This window comes from Schistocerca nitens, chromosome 5, assembly GCF_023898315.1.
Source record: "Schistocerca nitens isolate TAMUIC-IGC-003100 chromosome 5, iqSchNite1.1, whole genome shotgun sequence".
Lineage (NCBI taxonomy): Eukaryota > Metazoa > Arthropoda > Insecta > Orthoptera > Acrididae > Schistocerca > Schistocerca nitens.
This window is the reverse complement of record NC_064618.1, coordinates 157,282,889-157,303,603: the sequence shown is the minus strand read 5'-3', so window position 1 is coordinate 157,303,603 and position 20,715 is coordinate 157,282,889.

Genomic DNA, 20,715 nt, shown 5'->3' with positions numbered 1-20,715 from the left:
CTCCAGCAGTACCAATGACAGTGCCATAAATAATATTACTATTCCCTCGTGTAATAAAGGTACTGATTGTCTCTGGCCACTGGCTTACTTCACATACTACCAATATCTCTTTCTGCCAGATTTCGACGTAGAGTTTCGTTGTAAAAACAACTACAGAAATCATCTCACATGTAATTCCGCACCAAATTTCGAGGTTCTGTAAAACGTCGCAGATCATGGAGATTATGCGTTCTTTTTAATCTTGCACGCTTTTTTGCAGTTATTATTGGTTTTCCCACCTTAAGCTTACAACAATTTAATTAAAGATAATTTTACACCAGACGCGTTTCGCTTTTATTTCTAAAGCATCTTCCGTAGTTATTCTGAAAATTGGTTACACATGTTTGTTCGTTTCTGGTTGTTTTAGATTAAAAATATCGTTTTGTTTATAAAGTAGGAGTACAGATTGCTAATGGTATTTCTGCCTCTTGTTCACACAGTCTCCGAACCACTGCTTCTTCCCTCTTGGTTAGTTTCGGTTAATGTCGAAAGACTTCGTTTCACATATACACTTGGCAGTTTTTGCCTTTCTGCCGCATTTCTTACGTTGCCTTCGCATTATTTACGCTTCACTTTGCTTTTGTAAATCGAACTGAAGTTATGTGTGTTCTCACTCAGGACAGTATAGAAGGTGAGAGAGGGTAGAAAGGTGAGTGTATGTGAAGTGCGTTGTGTGAGTTAGAGCAAATCAGAATGTTGGGCACAGAAGTGAGTGCTGATTTCTGGGTGATTGCGACTTGTGGTTCGATGTCTCTCTCTCTCTCTTTCTTTCTTTTTCTTGGGGTGGATAGTGGTGTTTATAGGAAAGAACATTTTATGACATGGTAGTCTTATCTTCCTTCTCTGTAACAGTGTTCTGACCGGTTTTGTGTGACATTGGGTACCTGTTCCGTCTCTTAGTGATTTTTTTATAGATGTCTCAAATGCCGTCAATAATATTTCTCTGCGTTTAAGCCACATCTGGTCCATGTGTAGGTTGGAAGGAATGGAGGCTGCCTCTTAGGAGGACGTCAAACAAAGCATTGTCTGCTTTTTGAAATAGGTATGTTATCTGTTTATTTTTGACCGGTTTGAAGGTTTCGGTATTCAGCCTGCTACAACGGTCATATCGTCGCTGTGTTCTCCGTAAGTCCATCCTTATACAGATGGTAGCGGGACCTCGGCTATTAAGCACACAATGTCGAATCAAAACACCTTCAGAACTCTAAATTTCCAGTTATTATTTTATATGAGCAACCGCTGAACAATCGGAAAGTGATGATCGAAGGTATTGCGGTGTCAAAAATCTACCGATATCAGTCACTGAATGCTAGCCCCGTTTTGATAGGTCAAGCGTCGAGATTCTTCCTAGACTTCGGTCAGGGGGCATGACGATAGCGTAATGACCCGCAGAAAATGGATGCTCAAATAAAATAACAAATGGAAATTGAGACGGTGTTTGATTCCACATTTTATTTGATGGGCACTATTTGCTCAGAATTGTTTGTCGCTAAGAGTTCAAATAAGTGACCGCAACTATTTTTGGGCTTATGCACTAGGTGCTCAAAATAACTTTCGGAGAATGAATCTAGTGCAACTTCGCACTATGTTTTATGCCCACCACCGATTTCTACATATATTATGGGGAAAAAACATCACAACGAAGGACTTATATGTGAACGAGGGTTAAAAGCAAGTTTTCTGGTCGAGGTTGGATAACTTGATGTCACAGTTCTATCTTTAGTTCTACCACTCGTTGAGGCTTCAGTTCTTGTAATGTTCGGTCCGAAAACTGGTTTGAAACAGCTCTGCATACCACGCTGACTAGTGCAAGCCTCTCCATCTTCTAACGACCATTGAAACGAATATCTGTTTGAACCCCCTTATTGTATTCATCCTTTGCTCTCCTTCTACAGTCAGGCCCCTCCCCCATTCCCGCACAACCACACAAACAAACAAACAAATGCACATACGCACGCACGCACACACACACACACACACACACACACACACACACACAATTTCCTCAGTTACTAAACTGACGATTCCTTGATGCTCTAGTATGCATCCTATCAATCGATGCGATACCATCCTTTATTCAAGCTGTGCCATAAATATATTTCTTCTATATTCAGTTCTCTACTTATTCATTAGTTACTTGCCTACTATCAAATCTTCAATTTTATGCTGCAGCACCAAACCTCTAAACCTTCTATTCTCTTTACGTCAGAACTATTTATCGTTTAGGTCTGACTTCTGCACAACTGGGCACTACAAACAAATACCTTATTATTGAACTCTATGTACATTATAAATTCGCCCAAAGGCGTTTACTGTGTGTAACAACGAAGACCATTATCTCCTTACGCCTTAAACATTAACAAAAACTTTCAGGATAGCAGAACATGGAATTTCGGCACAGCCTTTAAAATAAAAAAGTGGCCATTACCAAATCGACGAGCGTAAGTAAGAGCAACCGTAGATGAAAGCAAAACAAATAAAGGAGCTGAAACACATTGATTAATCAAGGCACAATAACTGACTTCAGTTCGGCCCACGCCTCGAACGGTTGCTCTATTCACTACGGATTCTAAAACAAATGTTTTAAATTTACCCGCCGTTTAAATGGCAAATAGCATACGGGCAAGCATGACAGAGCGTATGGTGGTAGATATTTGAGACCGTTTAACCAGCAAGTAACTGGGGTTAACAGACTGGAATTTACACAACTAACTAGTTTACAAAGCGCACATGCTACTTTTAATCTTAACCGACAGAGAAAAAGAGTGAAGATACCTCAACTAGAAGACCACACGCACCGGTAGCGCAGATAAAGTTAAATTTTTCTATATCAAAGTTACCTGACAAAAACGGGCATGGATGTGTGTGATGTCCTTAGCTTAGTTAGGTTTAAGTAGTCCTAAGTTCTACAAGACTTATGACCACAGATGTTACGTCCCATAGTGCTCAGAGCCATTTGAACCATTTGAACCTGACAAAAAATTTTAAACATACTTAAACCTACGACCTACACACAGCAATGGTGCAAGCAAAGAAAAATCTTTGAAGATCCAGGTTTAAATAACGAGCCTGTCAACGCCTGGGAAATTGCTGACAATTTTTATAAAGTATATATGGTTCTAACTAAAAACCCTTTACTCTTAGTAGGATGAAAACTGCAGGACAGTAGCAGTGTTTCTTACTGAACATTTTGATACACAGTTCATCTTATTAGTTCTCATACAGATTTTATTACAATTTTTCTGAAGATCTATAAATTATACGTTCCGTATAGCGGTCAAAGTTTGCAATTTATACATAGACTAACTGTCTCACTTGGATGCTTGAAAATTTAAGTAGCTATGAACACCATGTCTATCTAAGACGTAGACCATAATCATGTCATTTCAGTCGCCAATTTTTATTCTACAAATGCTTATATCTGATAATATGAACTCTACGTTGCTATAACTAATCGGTATGTATTTTTCTTTCCGTTGGCAGTACGTTAATGTCTGTAGGATACTTTCTTCCATACATTATCCAGCACTTCCTAAAAAATTTTAAACATCCAGCTGAAGATTTTTTAAGCATAAAATAAACATATGAGGAAATTTAAGTACCGGGGTAATAAAATCAAAATTATATTTGATTTGTGACGCATCGCTGTTATTCACAGTACATTCCAGACTCATAATCTTCTACGTTTACATGTTTTTCATCGTATCTTTTTCTTTCCTTGTTTCTCCTTGTTATTCTGACGTCTTCAGTTGTCTCGAGGACCCATTTTTCATGTTTGGCCAGCCTCATGGAATCAGTTGCCACCAGTGATTCTCTTATGCTCAACTCTGAATGTATTCTTAACATTGCTACAACTCTAAACCAGTACTAAAACACATTTTTGAAGACATAATATCCTTCATGAATCACAAAATACCAAAAACTCAAACTGCAGAGAAGTACATAAGCAAAACAACGTTTTAAAACCAAAAATACAAGAGAAAACGTAAGAGAGGCGCAAGACACGTCTTCTAACGGGGCCGCCTTCTCGAAAAAGAGACGTATTGTACGAGTATATCTTTCTGGAACGGAAGTCTAATGACAGCATCTGACGTCTGAAAGCAGCGGAAACGTTGGTGTGGCCACACACCGAGAGATCTTAAGTTGATTTTTAAACTCCTTTCCCACATCCAGTTCAATTATTTTAACTACCATCTTGTTCAACAATTCTGAGCTTGGATTTAAGGTGAAAATCAAAATTTTTTTAAGCAGATTCACAAGCAAGCAACCTCAACAGACGTAGAAATTTTTTAAAGATGTCTAAATATGGAAAACAAACACACTATTAATGCAGGTAAGAACAGGTCTTTCTAAATGTGATAGAAACAGAACAAGAAAAGATGGAAGCGCTCTTATAATCGAATAAATTTGTAACTCGGTAACTGGGATGCTGACCCACAGTAAGGGCTTCGAACAATTCAATGCCAAGTGGTACAAACTACGTCAGCTTACAACTAGAACATCAATGGAAATTCAGTACGAGAAGCGCAGGGGTTTCACGAGCCACAGCGGACATCTTACCGTACGCAATAAATGTTGCTCAGCCTTATTGCTGCATCAGGCCTAGGAAAATTAAGGGCAGTGAATGTGACACCGTCCACAAACGATGGCAACAGGAAACAGGCCTAGTCGAACTCGGGAGTTCGGTCCAAATCTTCACGGGACGATGGAAGCACCGACTCTGCACGAGCTGTAGGCCATCCCAGGGCGGCAAGCAATGCGGATCTGCACCACTAGCAAGCTCCGGCTGGTATCTAGAGAGACTCCTTCCCAAGCAGCCAATCTCCAGCAAGCGGATCTCTGGCGTGAGCTACGAGCGCTTAAATCCCGTTCGAGATACCGCAAGGGTGCTACTTGCAGAGAATCCAGAGGAACTCAAAGACAGTCGACAAGATATGAATGCACCTGAGACTCAGTTTCTTATATTGCTGACCCAGTTGCCAAATTCATCTAATAATTTTAATTTAATTCAGTTCCTTCAGCATCAGCTAATTTAATTCGACTACATTCCATTAGCCATGTTCTACTTGTGTTGAGATTTATTTAATAACGTCTTTCTAGGTCACTCTCACAAGTCTTTTGCCGTCTATGAAAGATTTACAATGTAATAAGCGAACCTAAATATTTTTATTTCTCTTCCCAGCTCTTTAATTACCTTTCCAAATAATTGTTTGTTCTCCTGTGTTACTTGCTCATTGTACAGACTGAATGACGTCAGGTATATGTTACAACTCCCTCACTCCCTCCAACCACTGCTTTCTTTGATACCCTCTTACAACTGCAGTAAGGTTGCTACACAAGTTGAAAATAATTTTTCGCTTGTGGTGTTTTATTTAAGAATTACAAACAAAGTATTCCAGTAAACGCTGTCACAGACTTTTTGCAGATCTAAAAGTGCAATGTACGGAGGTTTCCTTTGTTTAACTTATCTTCGAAGATAAGTCTAACGTGTTCCTAACCTATCCGGAACTCAAACAGATAACGTCTTGCTTCCTCAGTTTTACCCAGCTACCTTTCGATTTACGAAGAGTGTATTCCGTTGAATAATGTATACAGTTTGTTCTAAATGTAGAAATGCTATAAACGTAGGTTTACCTTTGTTAACTTTCCTCGTAAGGTAAATCACAGGGTCTGTATAGCCTCGTATGAACCTACATTTCTCTGAAACGAAAAATGGTAACTTCCCCCTTCCCTGCTACTCTCAGAACTCCAGTAAACTTTCTGGAAAGCTTTCTCTAAATCTAGAAATGCTCTGAACGCAGATTCCCTTCCTTCCACTTAACTGCTAAGAATAGATACAAGGTCAGTGTAGCCTCACCTATTACTATATTTCCTGGAACTCAAACAAATCGTCCCCAAAGTCAGTTTCTACCAGTTGTTCCAATCTAGTTTAAATAATTCATCTGAGTAAGCGTGAACATGTCTTATGAAAATGATATATCGGTAATGTTCTCACATGAATTCATCAGCCTTCTTCGGAATTGCTGTATTCTCCTCAGGCTCTAAGGGTAACCGCCCGAAGATATGTATCCTATATTTTAAATTTTAAAAACTGTAACTGCTAAAATGGGCATAGAGAAATTGCCTGTGGATTGGTAGCACCAGATCCTCGGATAAGCATCATTCGCAGAAAAAAAGAAAATTTTACTTTAGTTCCTGCACTGAGCATGACAACAAAGGGCAACACATTTAAAAGTTAGCAGGTGTCCTAAAAATTATATTTAAGAATGATGTAATTGTGGGGAGGTCTCAAACCTGATGCCATTTAAAAATACTGGGTGCGCCTTACTACAGAATCTAACCAGGTAGCGCATTGACTGGTACTTCTAAGACACGAAATGGAAATACACTTAATAAGTAACAAGTTCACAAAGCAAACACCTATTTTACGTTATCCAAAATTACCGATTTCATTGTCTCTAGCTAGAAATATTTACAGCAATAATTCAAGATACCAATAAATAATTTAAGCCACACGAGTAAAACATACAACCTGAAAAAACAGTTATAATGAAAACGACTCTAAAAATGCTTGTTGATTCGTGAAGAAATCTAGTACCCGTCTTTGGATATTTTTCTCCACATTCACAACATGTTTATGGCCCAATCCTTCGTCTGGTGACCTGTCAGTAATTAGACATTGAGATATATACTCACTTCCTATAATACAAATGCAAGTATACAGAATTCCAAGGCTCAAAAACGCGCAAAAACAGTAAAAAATCGAATTGCCACAACAGGCCAAATACATCATGTCATCAAATGTATCCGAACACAGCCAAAAACATGGGGTTTTCATATTAGGTGCATTGTGCTGCCACCTACTGCCAGTTCATCCATATCAGAGACCCCAGTAACCATTAGACATCGTGAGAGAGCAGAATGGGGCGCTCCGCGGAACTCACGGATTTTGAACATGGTCAGGTGACGGGGTGTCACTTGTGTCATACGTCTGTACGCGAGATTTCTACACTCGTAAAACTCCCCTAGGTCCATTTTCTCTGATGTGGTAGTGAAGTGGAAACGTGAAGGGTCACGTACAGCACAAGAGCCTACACGCCGACCTCGTCTGTTGATTGACAGAGAACGCCGACAGTTGCAGATGGTCGAAATGTGTAACAGGCAGACATCTATCAGACCATCACACTGGAATTCAAAACTGAATCAGGATCCACTGCAAGTATTATGAGGTGAGAAACCTTGGATTTAATGGTCGAGCGGCGGCTAGTAAGCCACACATGACGCCAGAGAATGCCAAACGACGCCTCGCTTGGTGTAAGGAGCGTAAACATTGGACGATTGAACAGTGGAAAAACGTTGTGTGAAGTGACGAATCAAGGTATACAATGTGGCGATCCGATGACAGGGTATCGGTATGGCGAATGCCCGGTGATTGTCATCTGACAGCATGTCTGGTGCCAACAGTAAAATTTGAAGACGATGGTGTTATGGTTTGATGGTGTTTTTCATGGATGTTGCGTGCAAACCCTCGTTGTTTTACGTGGCACTATCACAGCACAGGCCTACAATGATGTTTTAAGCACCTTATTGCTTCCTAATTTTGAAGAACAATTCGGAGATGGCGATTGCATCTTTCAACATGAACGAGCAACTTTTAATAATGCAGAGCCCGTGGCGAAGTGGTTACAAGACAATCATATTCCCTGTAATGGACTGGACTGCACAGTCCTGATCTGACTCCTGTAGAACACCTTTGGGTTGTTTTGGAATACCGACTTCGTGCCAGGCCTCACCGACCGACATCGACACCTCTCCTAAGTACAGCACCGTTAAGAATGGGCTGCCATTTCCCAAGAAACCTCCAGAACCTGATTTAACGTATGCCTGCGAGAGTGGAAGCTGTCATCAAGGCTAAGGGTGGGCCAGCACCATATTGAATTCCAGCATTACCGATGGAGGGTGCCGTGAACTTGTAATTCATTGCCAGCCAGGTGTCCGGATACTTTAGATCACATAGTGTATGTACATACCGCACACAATTACGTAAGCACAAGAAACAGTTGTAAATGCCGTACATCAATAAATGTGTACGGTATAACACATGCAATAACTTTTCACTTGGGCAGACAGAAACCAAATGACCTGTGCCACAGCGGCAGATAAAGCGAACCGTGGCTGATTAAGGGCACCTTGTGCTAGCCCAGTGCCATGTAGCAGATCCACCAGTATCATACCTAAGTATTACAATTACGAACAACTTACTTTGGAAAGAACACATAGAAAGTGTTGTGAGAAAGGTGAACCGAAGAATGAATTTTATTGGCAGAAGACTTAGAAGATGCAACAGATATACTAAAGAGACTGCCTACACTATGCTTGTCCGTGTTCATTTAGAGCACCGCTACGACGCGGTGTAGGATTCTTACCAGATAGCATTAACGGATAACATCGAGAAAGTTCAAAGAAGAGCGGCACGTTTTGTATTATCGAGAAATTGGGGAGAGAGCGTCACTGACATGACATATGACATGGAGTGGACATCATTAAAACAAAGGCGTGTTACGTTGCGGTGGCATCTTCTAATAAAATTTCAATCACCAACATTCTCCTCAGAATGCGAAATTACTATGTTGACGGCAACCTACATCGGAAGAAACATAATCATAACAAAACAAAGAAAATCAGAGCTCACACGAAAAGATATAAGTCTTCGTTTTTCCCTTCACTGTTCGAGATTGGAATAGTAGAGAATTATTGTGCAGGTGGTTCGATGAACCTTCTGCCGGGCACATAAGTGTGATTTGCAAAGTATTCATGTGATGTAGATGTAGATCGCGAAATTTAATAAATGCTATATATGAAGATTAATAACAATGACATAAACATGTGTAAGTTATGACAGCAACTATTACATATGTGAAAATTAGAGTGCATTAAAAAATTTACTCAAAATTGCGGGAAACTTCACCGAACATCTGGTGTCATAAACAGTGGCCGAAAAGAGCTCACGATTGTTACTTCCAATGGCAACTTAAGAAATTATCAGGTACAAGAAAAAAACAATGACTTGTTCCACTGACCTGGTCATTAAGTAATCGGTCATGGAAGCGTCGTCTCTGTACGAAAATCTATAGGTCATTTAAAATATCCAAGACTCTGTTAATTGTTTTAGGTGTCACGAAGCTGACGGCACTGACATAAATTAGCTGCTAGTGCGCTAACAAGGCTTGTGCTTCCTGTGTCGCGTTTGGCACTCCCTGTCTGTCCGATATAAAACTTGTCACAAGCTCCGCACTTATTCTTATAGAACCCTCCTCGCCCCCTCCCCCCACCTCCTAATTACAAAACTTATCAGTAGCTTGCTCTATATTATGTCGGAGAACCTTCTCCAATTTCTCAATAGCATTAAAACCTATCACTAGAGTATGCTTTTTAAACTCATCACTGATTTTCAGAGAAGGTGAGCCACCATACGTCATAGCAGCATATATGTCTTCTTCGTTCTTTACTCCTGTCCTTCGTGAATTTTTGACGGAATTTTTGCATCCATTTTCCTAATATCACTTTGTCTGATTCAATTTTCAACCCCCATCTGAATAATGGTACGGCCGGAAGAGCGGTGTGCTGACCATGTGCCTCTCCATATCCGCATCAAGTGACGCCTGTGAGTGAGAACGACACGGTGATCGGTCGGTACTGTTGTGCCTTCATGGCCTGTTCGAGCGAAGTTTAGCTTTTTATCTGAACAATGGTAGCTATTTCTCTGTCAGTGCTCCCCTGGCCAAGTGCAAATTTTAGTAAATTGTGGAACACTGAAAGAAAAAGTGCTTTCTTCTGCGGTGGGATTGATTCGAATTCGCAGCAATAATGACATCTTTTGTTGTCGGATTACAGAAAACCTCATATTCTAAAAATTGGCCATTCCTAATTATCGGTAAATCCAAACTATTAAGAGAACCCTCAGTTTAAAACTCCATAGTGAAATTTAAATTGTGGTGTAAAGTGTTAACAATTTGTTGTATCCTGAGCGCCTCGTCCTTAGTTCCTTTAAAAACGACAAATATATCGTCAACGTTTGTCCAATACAGTTTTATTAAGTATCTCATTCTGCTTCGCGAAGAGCTCGCGCTCCAGGCTACTTGTAAAAATCTCAGATAAGATCCCGGAAAAGCTTGAGACCATTGCCATGCCGACATTTTGACGAAAACTACGTCCCTTAAAGGACAAATAAAGAAAAATAGTGATTCGCTTGTTAAGTCAGTAAGTTCATTAATCAACGATAACTCTGCTTTTTTATGGAAAATGAAACTAACTCTAGAGTTTCCGTAATACGAACACTGGTGTATAAATTAGTGATATTCATGGAGAACAAAATACAGCCACTCGGTAGCCGAAGGTCATTAACGTCATGAATAAATTCATAACTATTATTCAGCTATACACTGTGTGGAATGTATATAGTTTTTTAACTTTATTTTGATAGAAGGTATTGATGAATTAGTTTGGACTTCGACAGGAGCTAACCCCAGGCGGTTGGATTTTTATTTTTTTATGTAACTTGACAAGTGACGTTAAAATAGGCATTTTAGGTTTCATTATGAGCACATTATTCTTCTCTCTTTTGGTTTTACACAAATATTTGGAATTATTGGCTACGGGTTTCATCACAGCTATGAATTTAGAATGCGGATATCTAGGAAATTTGTGGTAAGGTCTTATGGGGCCACACTGCTAAGGTCAACGGTCCCTAAGCTTACACACTATTTAATCTAACTTAAACTACCTTACGCTAAGGACGACACCCACACACCCATGCCCGAGAGAGGATTCGAACCTCTGATGGTGGGAACCGCGTGGACGCCTGAGACCACGCGGCTAAACTATGTGGCGCGGATTCATACAACCTCCACAATACTACTATCATTATAGAAGTTGAGAGCCTTACTAATGTAATGACTGTCATCAGCTAACACTAGGGAGCTGTTCTGGTGCGCCTTAGGACCAATCGCATTCGATAAGCAAGGTTAAACCAGAAGTACCCCACAAACTATTCTCCCGACCTACCGGGGGACACCAACTTATTAATGAACAGTTTCAGTTATAAGACGAAACATTTAATTCCAACTTGTAATGGCAACATAGAAGTAACGGGCGGAAACCGTTTAACATGAAAAGTAGTCTACTGCTTTCAAGCCCGCGACAAGTAATAACCATCAAGTAAAAGTCGACTGCACGTAACAGCAATAAGGTCCGGCAAATTATGCTGAACAAATTGAATATCTAAAAGTCTGCTTCGTGGTACAAACTCACTTCCTCAGGCGAAGTTCTGAAACGTTCTCACCGAGCTTAGCTCTATCTGTTCTACAGGGGCTGCCCAAGTGTCCAATGATACACCAGTCTTCCTCTGACTGCCTCGCCCAACACAGCGATTTATTCAACCGATGTACAGCTGTCCCCTCCGCCTCCTCCTCGCACGCTCACGCATCTCTCTGGGCCGATCTCGTGGACTCTACCACGTCATCCTCTGAGGGCTCCCGAACCGCTTGTCCGCTTGGAGTTGAGACAGCACTATCGTTGACAGGCGCTACTTTACCTCTTGAACGGCAGTCCAAGACTCTAGTTTGCGATCCCGCTACGTCTGTAAAAGGCTCTGAACTAAACACGCATGCCCCCTGTGGCGCCACGTCCGATGCCGATGCTTAAGTGTCTAACCAAGTGCAATACCGATAGGAGCTGACACACCCAATAACGTCCAGCGCGGTTCTAGGATTTCCAGGCTTACAGTCGACTGAGCTGACAAATGGGGTTGGATACCTCCAAAAATCGTGTCGGACCTGAGTTTTGCCGGGCGTACTGCATCACCTCGATGCGGTATGGACTCAACAAGTTGTAGGAAGTCTGCTGCAGATATATTGAGCCATGCACCTTCTATTGCCGTGCATAATTGCGAAAGCTTTGCCGGTGCACGATTTTCTGCACGAACTAACTTTCGAAAAGGCCAGTTGTTTGGGAACATGAAGTCAACGAATGGCTGCATATCGTCTCCAGGTACCCAGACATAACCATTTCCTGCCAATGATGCGGGCAGTTGCGTCAAAGGATCCAGTCCATTCCATGCATACACAACCCAAACTGTAATGGAGCCACCACCAGCTTGTACAGTGCCTCGTTAACAACTTGTGTCCATTGCTTTGTGGGGGCTGTATCAAATACCATTAGCTTTTACCATCGGAAATCGAGATTCATGTGACAAGCCACAGTTTTCAAGTCGTCTAGGGTCCAACCGCTACGTTTACTGGCCGTGGAGAGGAGCTTTTAGGAAAGGCATTTCAGTCAGTCGCCTGCTGCCACAGGCCACTGTCCTAACGATTACGCTCGTCGCACGTCCCACAGTGATTTCTGAGGTTATTTCAAGCAATTTTGTTGTCTGTTATCACTGACAACCTTAAGCAAACTCTGCTGCTATATGTCCTTAAGAGAAGGCCATCGGCCGCATCGTAGTCCGTGGTGATTGATAATGTTTGAAATTCAGTATTCTCGGCAGACCTTTGACACTGTGGATCTCAGAATATTGAAATCCCTAACGAATGGAATGTCCCAAGGGTCTAGCTACATCTACCATTTGCTTTCAAAGTCTGTTAATCACCGTCGCACGGCCATAATGTCGGCGGAAACCATTCCACATGAATCACCTGAGTACAAAAGACAGCTGCGTCAATGTACTGCCCCTTTGCACCTCTCGTATGCGATAGTACCACCATCTGTACATATGCATATCGATATCGTATGATTTGTCACGTCAGTGTAGAATTATGAAAAACGTATTCCAGCGAACAAAGTCTAAATCTACAAATTTTAGAAACGTATTTTACCTTTGCTTTACTTATCTCGTGAGATACGTCATAGGTTCAATACAGCCTGGTGTGGTTGTACGTTTCTCAGGAACACGACATGATACCTTTTTGCTCCTTTGTGTTTTCTGCGACTCCATTCAATATTAACAGAAATATGTGCAGTTAACATTCTCAAAAGCTTAGAATAAAACTGTAAATGCTATAACCGTACGTTTGCCTTTCGTTCTTCTTATCTGCTAAGTAGATCATAGGGTCAGTAGAGCATCACGAGTTCCCACATTTCACGGCAATCCAGATACACTACTGGCCATTAAAATCGCTATACCACGTAGATGACGTGCTACAGACGCGAAATTTAACCGACAGGAAGAAGATGCTTTGATATGCAAATGATTAGCTTTTCAGAGCATTCACACAAGGTGGCGCTGGTGGCGACACCTACAACGTGCTGACATGAGGCAAGTTTCCAACCGATTTTTCATACACAAACAGGAGTTTACTGGCGTTGCCTGGTGAATCGTTGTTGTGATGCCTCGTTTAAGGAGGAGAAATGCGTACCATCACGTTTCCGACTTTGATAAAGGTCGAATTTTAGCCTATCGCGATTACGGTTTATCGTATCGCGACATTACTGCTCGCGTTGGTCGAGATCCAATGACTGTTAGCAGAATATGTAATCGGTGGGTTCAGGAGGGTAATACGGAACGCCGTGTTGGATCCCATCGGCCTCGTATCACTAGCAGTCGAGATGACAGTCATCTTATCCGCATGGCTGCAATGAAACGTGCAGCGACATTTCGATCCCTGAGTCATAGATGGGGACGTTTGCAAGACAACAACCATCTGCACGAACAGTTCGACGACGTTTGCAGCGGCATGAACTATCAGCTCGGAGACCATGGCTGCGGTTACCCTTGACGCTGCATCACAGACAGGAGCGCCTGCGATGGTGTACTCAAAGACGAAGCTGGGTCCACGAATGGCAAAACGTAATTTTTTCGGATGAATCCAGGATCTGTATACAGCATCATGATGGTCGCATCCCTGTTTGGCGACATCGCGGTGAACGCACATTGGAAGCGTGTATTCGTCATCGCGATACTGGCGTATCACCCGGCGTGATGGTATGGGGTGCCATTGGTTTCACGTCTCGGTTACCTCTTGTTCGCATTGACGGCATTTTGAACAGTGGACGTTACATTTCAGATGTGTTACGTCCCGTGATTCTGCCCTTCATTTGATCCCTGCGAAACCATACATTTCTGCAGGATAATGCACGACCGCAAGTTGCAGGTCCTGTACGGGCCTTTCTGGATACAGAAAATGTTCGACTGCTGCCCTGGCTAGCACATTCTCCAGATCTCTCACCAACTGAAAACGTCTGGTCAATGGTGGCCGAGCAACTGGCTCGTCACAATACGCCAGTCACTACTCTTTATGAACTGTGGTATTGTGTTGAAGCTGCATGGGCAGCTGTACCTGTAAACGCCATCCAAGCTCTGTTTGACTCAATGCCCAGGCTTGTCAAGCCCGTTATTACGGCCAGAGGTGGTTGTTCTGGGTACTGATTTCTCAGGATCTATGCATCACATGTCAGTTCTAGTATAATGTATTTGTCCAATGAATACCCGTTTATCATCTGCATTTCTTCTGGGTGTAGCCATTTTTATAGCCAGTAGTGTACTTACCTATAAAGATAAGTCATGAAGTCAGTTTATTTTTGTGTGTTCCTTCATGTGTCAGGAAATGAAACAAATAAGTTTTCACTCCTTGTTTTCTACTCCTGCTACACTCAGAATTACACTGCGTTCCAGAAATAGTTCTCAAACATGCCCTGTAAACCTACAAACTTTATGAGCGTAGGTTTGCCCCACTTCTACGTAACTGTTAAGGTAAGATGTAGAGACAGCGTGGCCTCCCTCTTTTCTACATTTCTTCTGAATTCAAACAGATCCTCGATGATAACCGCTTACATTATTTTCTCCACTCTTCTTTAAAATATCCTCGTCTGTATTTTGCGACTTTGTCCTATTAAACTATAGTTCGCTAATTCTGACGCCTGTCAGCACTAACCTGCAGGAGAATGATTTCAGTATTGTTTGGATCTGAGGACAGCGGGTGGCAGAATTGTTCCATATACTGTCAATTTTAAAAGTATATTTGTTTTCACCACAATATTGAACGTTAAATTCCAATGGCCTCATTTCGAGGAAGCCCCCGAGACACACGATTAGACGACCATTGCAAGTTCTTTCAATTGGACCCTACTTCGGTGAGTGGAGCATCCTTTTCTGCCACAGTAGTCCAACCCGGAACCAGAAACCTCCAGTCCATCTTGGAGTCAGAACAACGTGTCGTTGCTAGCGAGGTGAAGGCGAGCGTGAAGATAGACTGAAAAATTCCGGTATCGAAGAGTCACACTATACCACTAGGCCACAAAGACCAACCGTGTGATATTTAGAACCGTCGTTTAAGGCTCAACGCTGTGTAGCACCGAAAATTAAACCTATACCACCCGAATGTCCACTGTCTTTAGCACAGCGCCCGCCACTTTTCAAGGCAGATCTTTCCAGTACGTCGAAAATTCAGGTATCACGGCTCTTTCACACCCTCTCCTGAACCGGAGGTACTGTTGGTGCACTAGTGGGTATCCGCCACCGGCCGTCGCCCCCCGGAGCGGCTGCGAGAAGCCAATACACGGCCGCGTAGTCTGCGCAGAGCCCGCCGGCGGCAGTGGCGGGGCGCAGAGAGGTTTATAGGGGCAAGCGCCGCTCAGGGGCCGGTAATACATCTGCACGTAAATCCGGCGGAGCCGCTGCGAGGAGAGCGGGGATAAGTGCCGTGACGTGGCCAATGGTCCGGAATAAGTGTCCCGCTCTCCGTTCTGGCTGGCTGCAGGCGCAGAGCAGTCGCGGCGGAATCAGCTGCGTCCGGTGGCAGGGGCAGCCACGCTTGGCGAACAGTCGCCGGTGGTCTGTTGTCGCCAGCAGCCGAGTGCGACGTTTCTGTAAGCCTCCTCCCCATCCACCTCAGGGGCGGTGCTCTGCCTCTGTGTGACAACCCTTCCCACACCATACATAGTTACGGATGACGCTGTCGAAAACTTGTGCGATAGTTGTCGAACGCCAAGTAGTGATATGGAGGCTTGATGGTGCAGGAGATTATCACTGTTAACAGAATTATTATTTAAATAAAAAGAAATTGTTCACCTAACACGTTTTCGAAGTAGACTAGAAAGTACAAAATAATTTCTTCTAGCCACATACAAATTTCTGGCCCCATACAGTCTTGAAAATGTGTGAGTCAGAATCTTTTACCAGCTATGAAAATAATTTGGAGAACTCGGGTTGCTCGTAACAGGTAATAGTAAGGAAGTGAACTATTCATGCATCAGTTACATGTAACTTTTGCCCGACGCTTTTCTTTTTAATGTTACAAGCGTTTCTGGAGCTGTTAAAACGTTACAATCACAAATTTTCTAGACTGTGTGGGGCCAGGAAGCTGTAGGGGGTAAGGAGAAATTAGTTAATATTTTTAGCCCATTTTATAGACGTCGTGTATTAACAATATTTTTATTAAAGCTACTATTTTCTCAACTAAACCAACACTGTTTTTAGCCTTGTTTCACAATGTATTATTAATGCTATTCCACAACCTAGGTTTTGGGTTTGAAGCCCATTTTCAAGTACGTTACTTATTCCCAAAGACGATAATACACAAATAAACATAGTGACAAGGCAAAGACAGTCTCAGCTTCTTAGGTATCGATCCATATAGCTTAATACACACCTACATCAATGACTTTTTTTTAAACAACGGGCAAACCCAATTCCATTATTCACCTCTTTTAGATGAGATCACCACCCGAGCATACAAACAAAACTTGGGACCCCAGTCCATTGTAGTTAAAAATATCTTAGCTGATGCACAGTCCGGTCATTGTAGTATAATTGATGAGTGTGCAATAATTGATGCAATTTGTTAATAAAATGGTCATTGATGTAACTGTACATTAAGCTATGAGTCGATACCTATAAAACTGAGATTATCTTTGCCTTGTCATCATGTTTATCTATGTATTATCATCTTTGGGAATCAGTAATGTACTTGAAAACGGCTTATAACTCGAAACTTAGGTTGTGCAATAACATTAATAATAAGTGTTAAACAAGGCTAAAACAGTATTGGTTCAGTTAATTAACAATGTTTCACCAAAAACCCACCGTTGATTCAATTAAAATGATATTTTCTATTTCCTAAACTTGCGTGTACGAAATATTTCAGTGGTTTATAAACACATTTATGAGATTACGAGACAATCTCAAATTTCAAGTTAATTTAAGTCATTTCACCTGCTAATATTTTAAACGAAATAGCGCTTCGTCTACCTGTTAATGATATATCCATTTCTTTGATTGTTATTTTCCTAAAAAATGAAATAAAAATCAAGCAAAATTAATTTTCTGGTAACCTTTATGAAATATTTAGGACAGGCACTGTAGGAGAGGGAGTCATTATTAAAGCCGATAATGTTTCTTCTATAGAGGTCGAAACTGAGTCTGACAATGAAGTTATCTGCACAGCAGTAACAGGTCTAGGTGAACTAAGGTTAATCATGTCCATTATAATTATTCAGGTTGTTATGCCGTGGTCGGTTGACGAATTCTGTGTCGATTCCCAACGTTTCGTCTCCGACTGCGGGAGACATCTTCAAGGGGGCCCGTAGCTCGATGGAAGGTCCAGCACACCCACTGGCTCGCTACTGACTGCCGCTAAATTCCGTGTCCGCGTGCTCCCGCGCCGCGGCGTTACGCCGCGTGTTTTGAAAACGTCAGTGCAATTGGCCGCTGTCAGTCGCCGTCGATCGCCGTTGCCATCACCCAGTAGTGGACGGGTGGTACGCATCTTCTTCAACACCGGCATTCATATGCCGTTTAATTTCACGCCCTCCAGCTTTCGGTTGAAATTATTTGGGTGTTTAGCGATTTCGATTGCCTCCCTGTAGAGCATTTCGTAATATCCGCTTGTGGCCGCTAGTAGTTGCGTCTCCTCGAAACGAATACTGTGGTTCCTTGGATGGAAAGCATGCTCCGCAACAGCTGATCGTTCCGTTTCTCCTCTTCTACAATTTCCCTTGTGCTCTTCCAAACGTTTAGAAACAGTTCTTTTAGTGGTACCCACATAAACATCACCACAGCTGCATGGGATCCTATACACTCCAGCTTTTTCCAATGGTTTGCGAGCGTCCTTGGCAGGCTTAAGGTATTCCTGTATCTTCCTGGTGGGCTTGTAAATTACTGTAATATTCCGCTTCGTCAAGATCCTCCCTATTCTTTCCGTTACATTTTTAACAAACGACAGGAAAACCTTAGATTTTGCAGTAGCCTGTACGTCAGTATGATTTCTGCGTGCCTGCCTCAACGCACGTTTTATTTCGGCGGACGAATATCCGTTCTTCATTAGTGCATTGTGGAGATGTTCCATCTCAGCGTCGAGAAAGTCAGGTTCACAAATATTTCTAGCTCTGTCCGCTAACGTCTTGATAACACCCCGCTTCTGTTGTGGGTGGTGGTTCGAATCCCGGTGCAAATTACGGTCCGTGTGCGTGGGTTTGCGGTACACTGAGTGGCCCAAACTACTATTTTCGTTTCTAAAAACAAGCACATCGAGGAAATGTAATTGGCCGTCTACCTCCTCCTCCATTGTAAACTCAATTCTCGAGTTTATACTGTTCAGATGTTCGTGGAACCGGTTTAGTTCCTCCCTTCCATGTCTCCACAGCACAAACGTGTCATCCACGTATCGGAACCATACATTTTTTTTTTCTGGCAGTACCTAAGGCGTGTTCTTCGAATTTCTCCGTAAAGAAGTTTGCAATTACGGGATTTAGGGGGCTTACCATAGCCACGCCACCCGTTTGCTCATAAAACTGTTCATTCCACTTGAAGTATGTGGTCGTCAAACAACACTTAAACAGTTCTGAAATATCGGCAGGAAAAATTCTATCCAGATGTTCCAATACATCATTAAGTGGAACCATGGTAAATAGCGATACCACATCGAAGCTGACCAATATGTCCTCCGGCTGGACCACTATGCCATTCAATCTGCTGATGAAATGTGTCGAATTCTTCATATAAGAGCCCGAACGGCCCACATGTGGTTTTAACAGCGTAGTCAAAAACTTGGCTAACGGGTAGATGGGCGAACCAGTGGCACTTAGCATCGGTCTTAACGGCACATTTTCTTTATGAATTTTGTTATCGACTGCATAGCTTTTCCTTAGAAAAATGAAGTATTATAATAATGAGTTGCTGCATTCCACCCTGCGGAACACAGTGGCTAAATGTGAAATATGAGTTGCTTAGCATAAGTGTACGTCCTTGCATTGCATTACACAAAGGTTTCTTTCCATCGTAGCTGGTCTGCTGCAGCGCTGTATTTTAATGTTCATTACTTTCGAGCAGCACAGAAATTCCGATGACACAGGTAAGCAATGAACTTTTTTTAGGGCCAATTTAACATCAGTTAGGAAATAATATCGCCATGCACAGTTAATCACTACATTCAGAAGTAATATTAGGTTCAGTTGAGGTAATGTTTAGGTTACATTAAACTTTTTGTCAGACAGAGTTATTCTTATGTCACAGCGGTACATTTGTGTTTGTGCCGTCTAATGTTTGGAATTTTCCTTCGTCAGTTTGCGTACGTAAAATGACAGGTCGCCTCCACAGATATATTTTAATTATTTATTCATTCTAAACTTGAAACTTCCTGTCAGATTAAAACTGTGTGCCCGACCGAGACTCGAACTCGGGACCTTTGCCATTCACGGGCAAGGCAAAGGTCCCGAGTTCGAGTCTCGGTCGGGCACACAGTTTTAATCTGACAGGAAGTTTCATATCAGCGCGCACTCCGCTGCAGAGTGAAAATCTCATTCTGGAAACATTCTAAACTTGTTTTGTAATTTTACGTTTGTTTTTATTGTTAGTTTTGAGTGTTGGAGCTGCTAATTGCGCATTGTGATGTCTCGCATTGAAACACTGTTTGCTGCAATATGCAATACATAATTTCACAGGACACCTCATTTAGTAACAGTTTTACGTCTACTGATACTTTGGTAAAAGTTAATTAAAATACAGTAACACAGATTTAGGCATTTGGGAACTCCTTTTATCACAGCTTCGTTTGTTCAGCGTCACAACAAAGACACACACCAGTTATAAAGAACAGGAAACCTGCTCTCTTCAGTTCTAGATCACAACGTTCAAACTTTTTTGAACCCAAAAACGTTACAGGTTCTACCGCCATTCGTTAGCGAAGCATTTGGCCGAGAAAAAGAGAAATTTTGATTCTACGTAAAATCACCAAGTCAATCGTCGATCAGTCTGGTCTGGCAGTAGAAAGCTGAAATTTTAAAATTAGCATTTGAATAATCACTGATGCAGGAGGATCGTACAGACATAGACCGTTTGGCTATCGCACAGACTATCGTTGTCGGTGTTGGTTTACTATCAAATCTGGTGAGAACAATCCTATCACTGAACTGTTCACAGTAGCCTACTATCAGCTTTACTTACTTATCCATTTCGAATCCTATTCGCGTTATATCTTGTTTTCCTGCTGTTGATATTACCCTATATTTGTCTGACCAGAAATCGTTGTCTTTTTATCATTTCACTTCGGTAACCCCTACTACATCTAGACCGAGCCACAGTATTTTCCTTTTCGGATTTTCTAGCCTTACTACTACGTTAAAGCTTCTGAAAGCTACGACTCGTACAATTCTATTCCGTGGTTGATAATTCCTTATTTTTCTCAT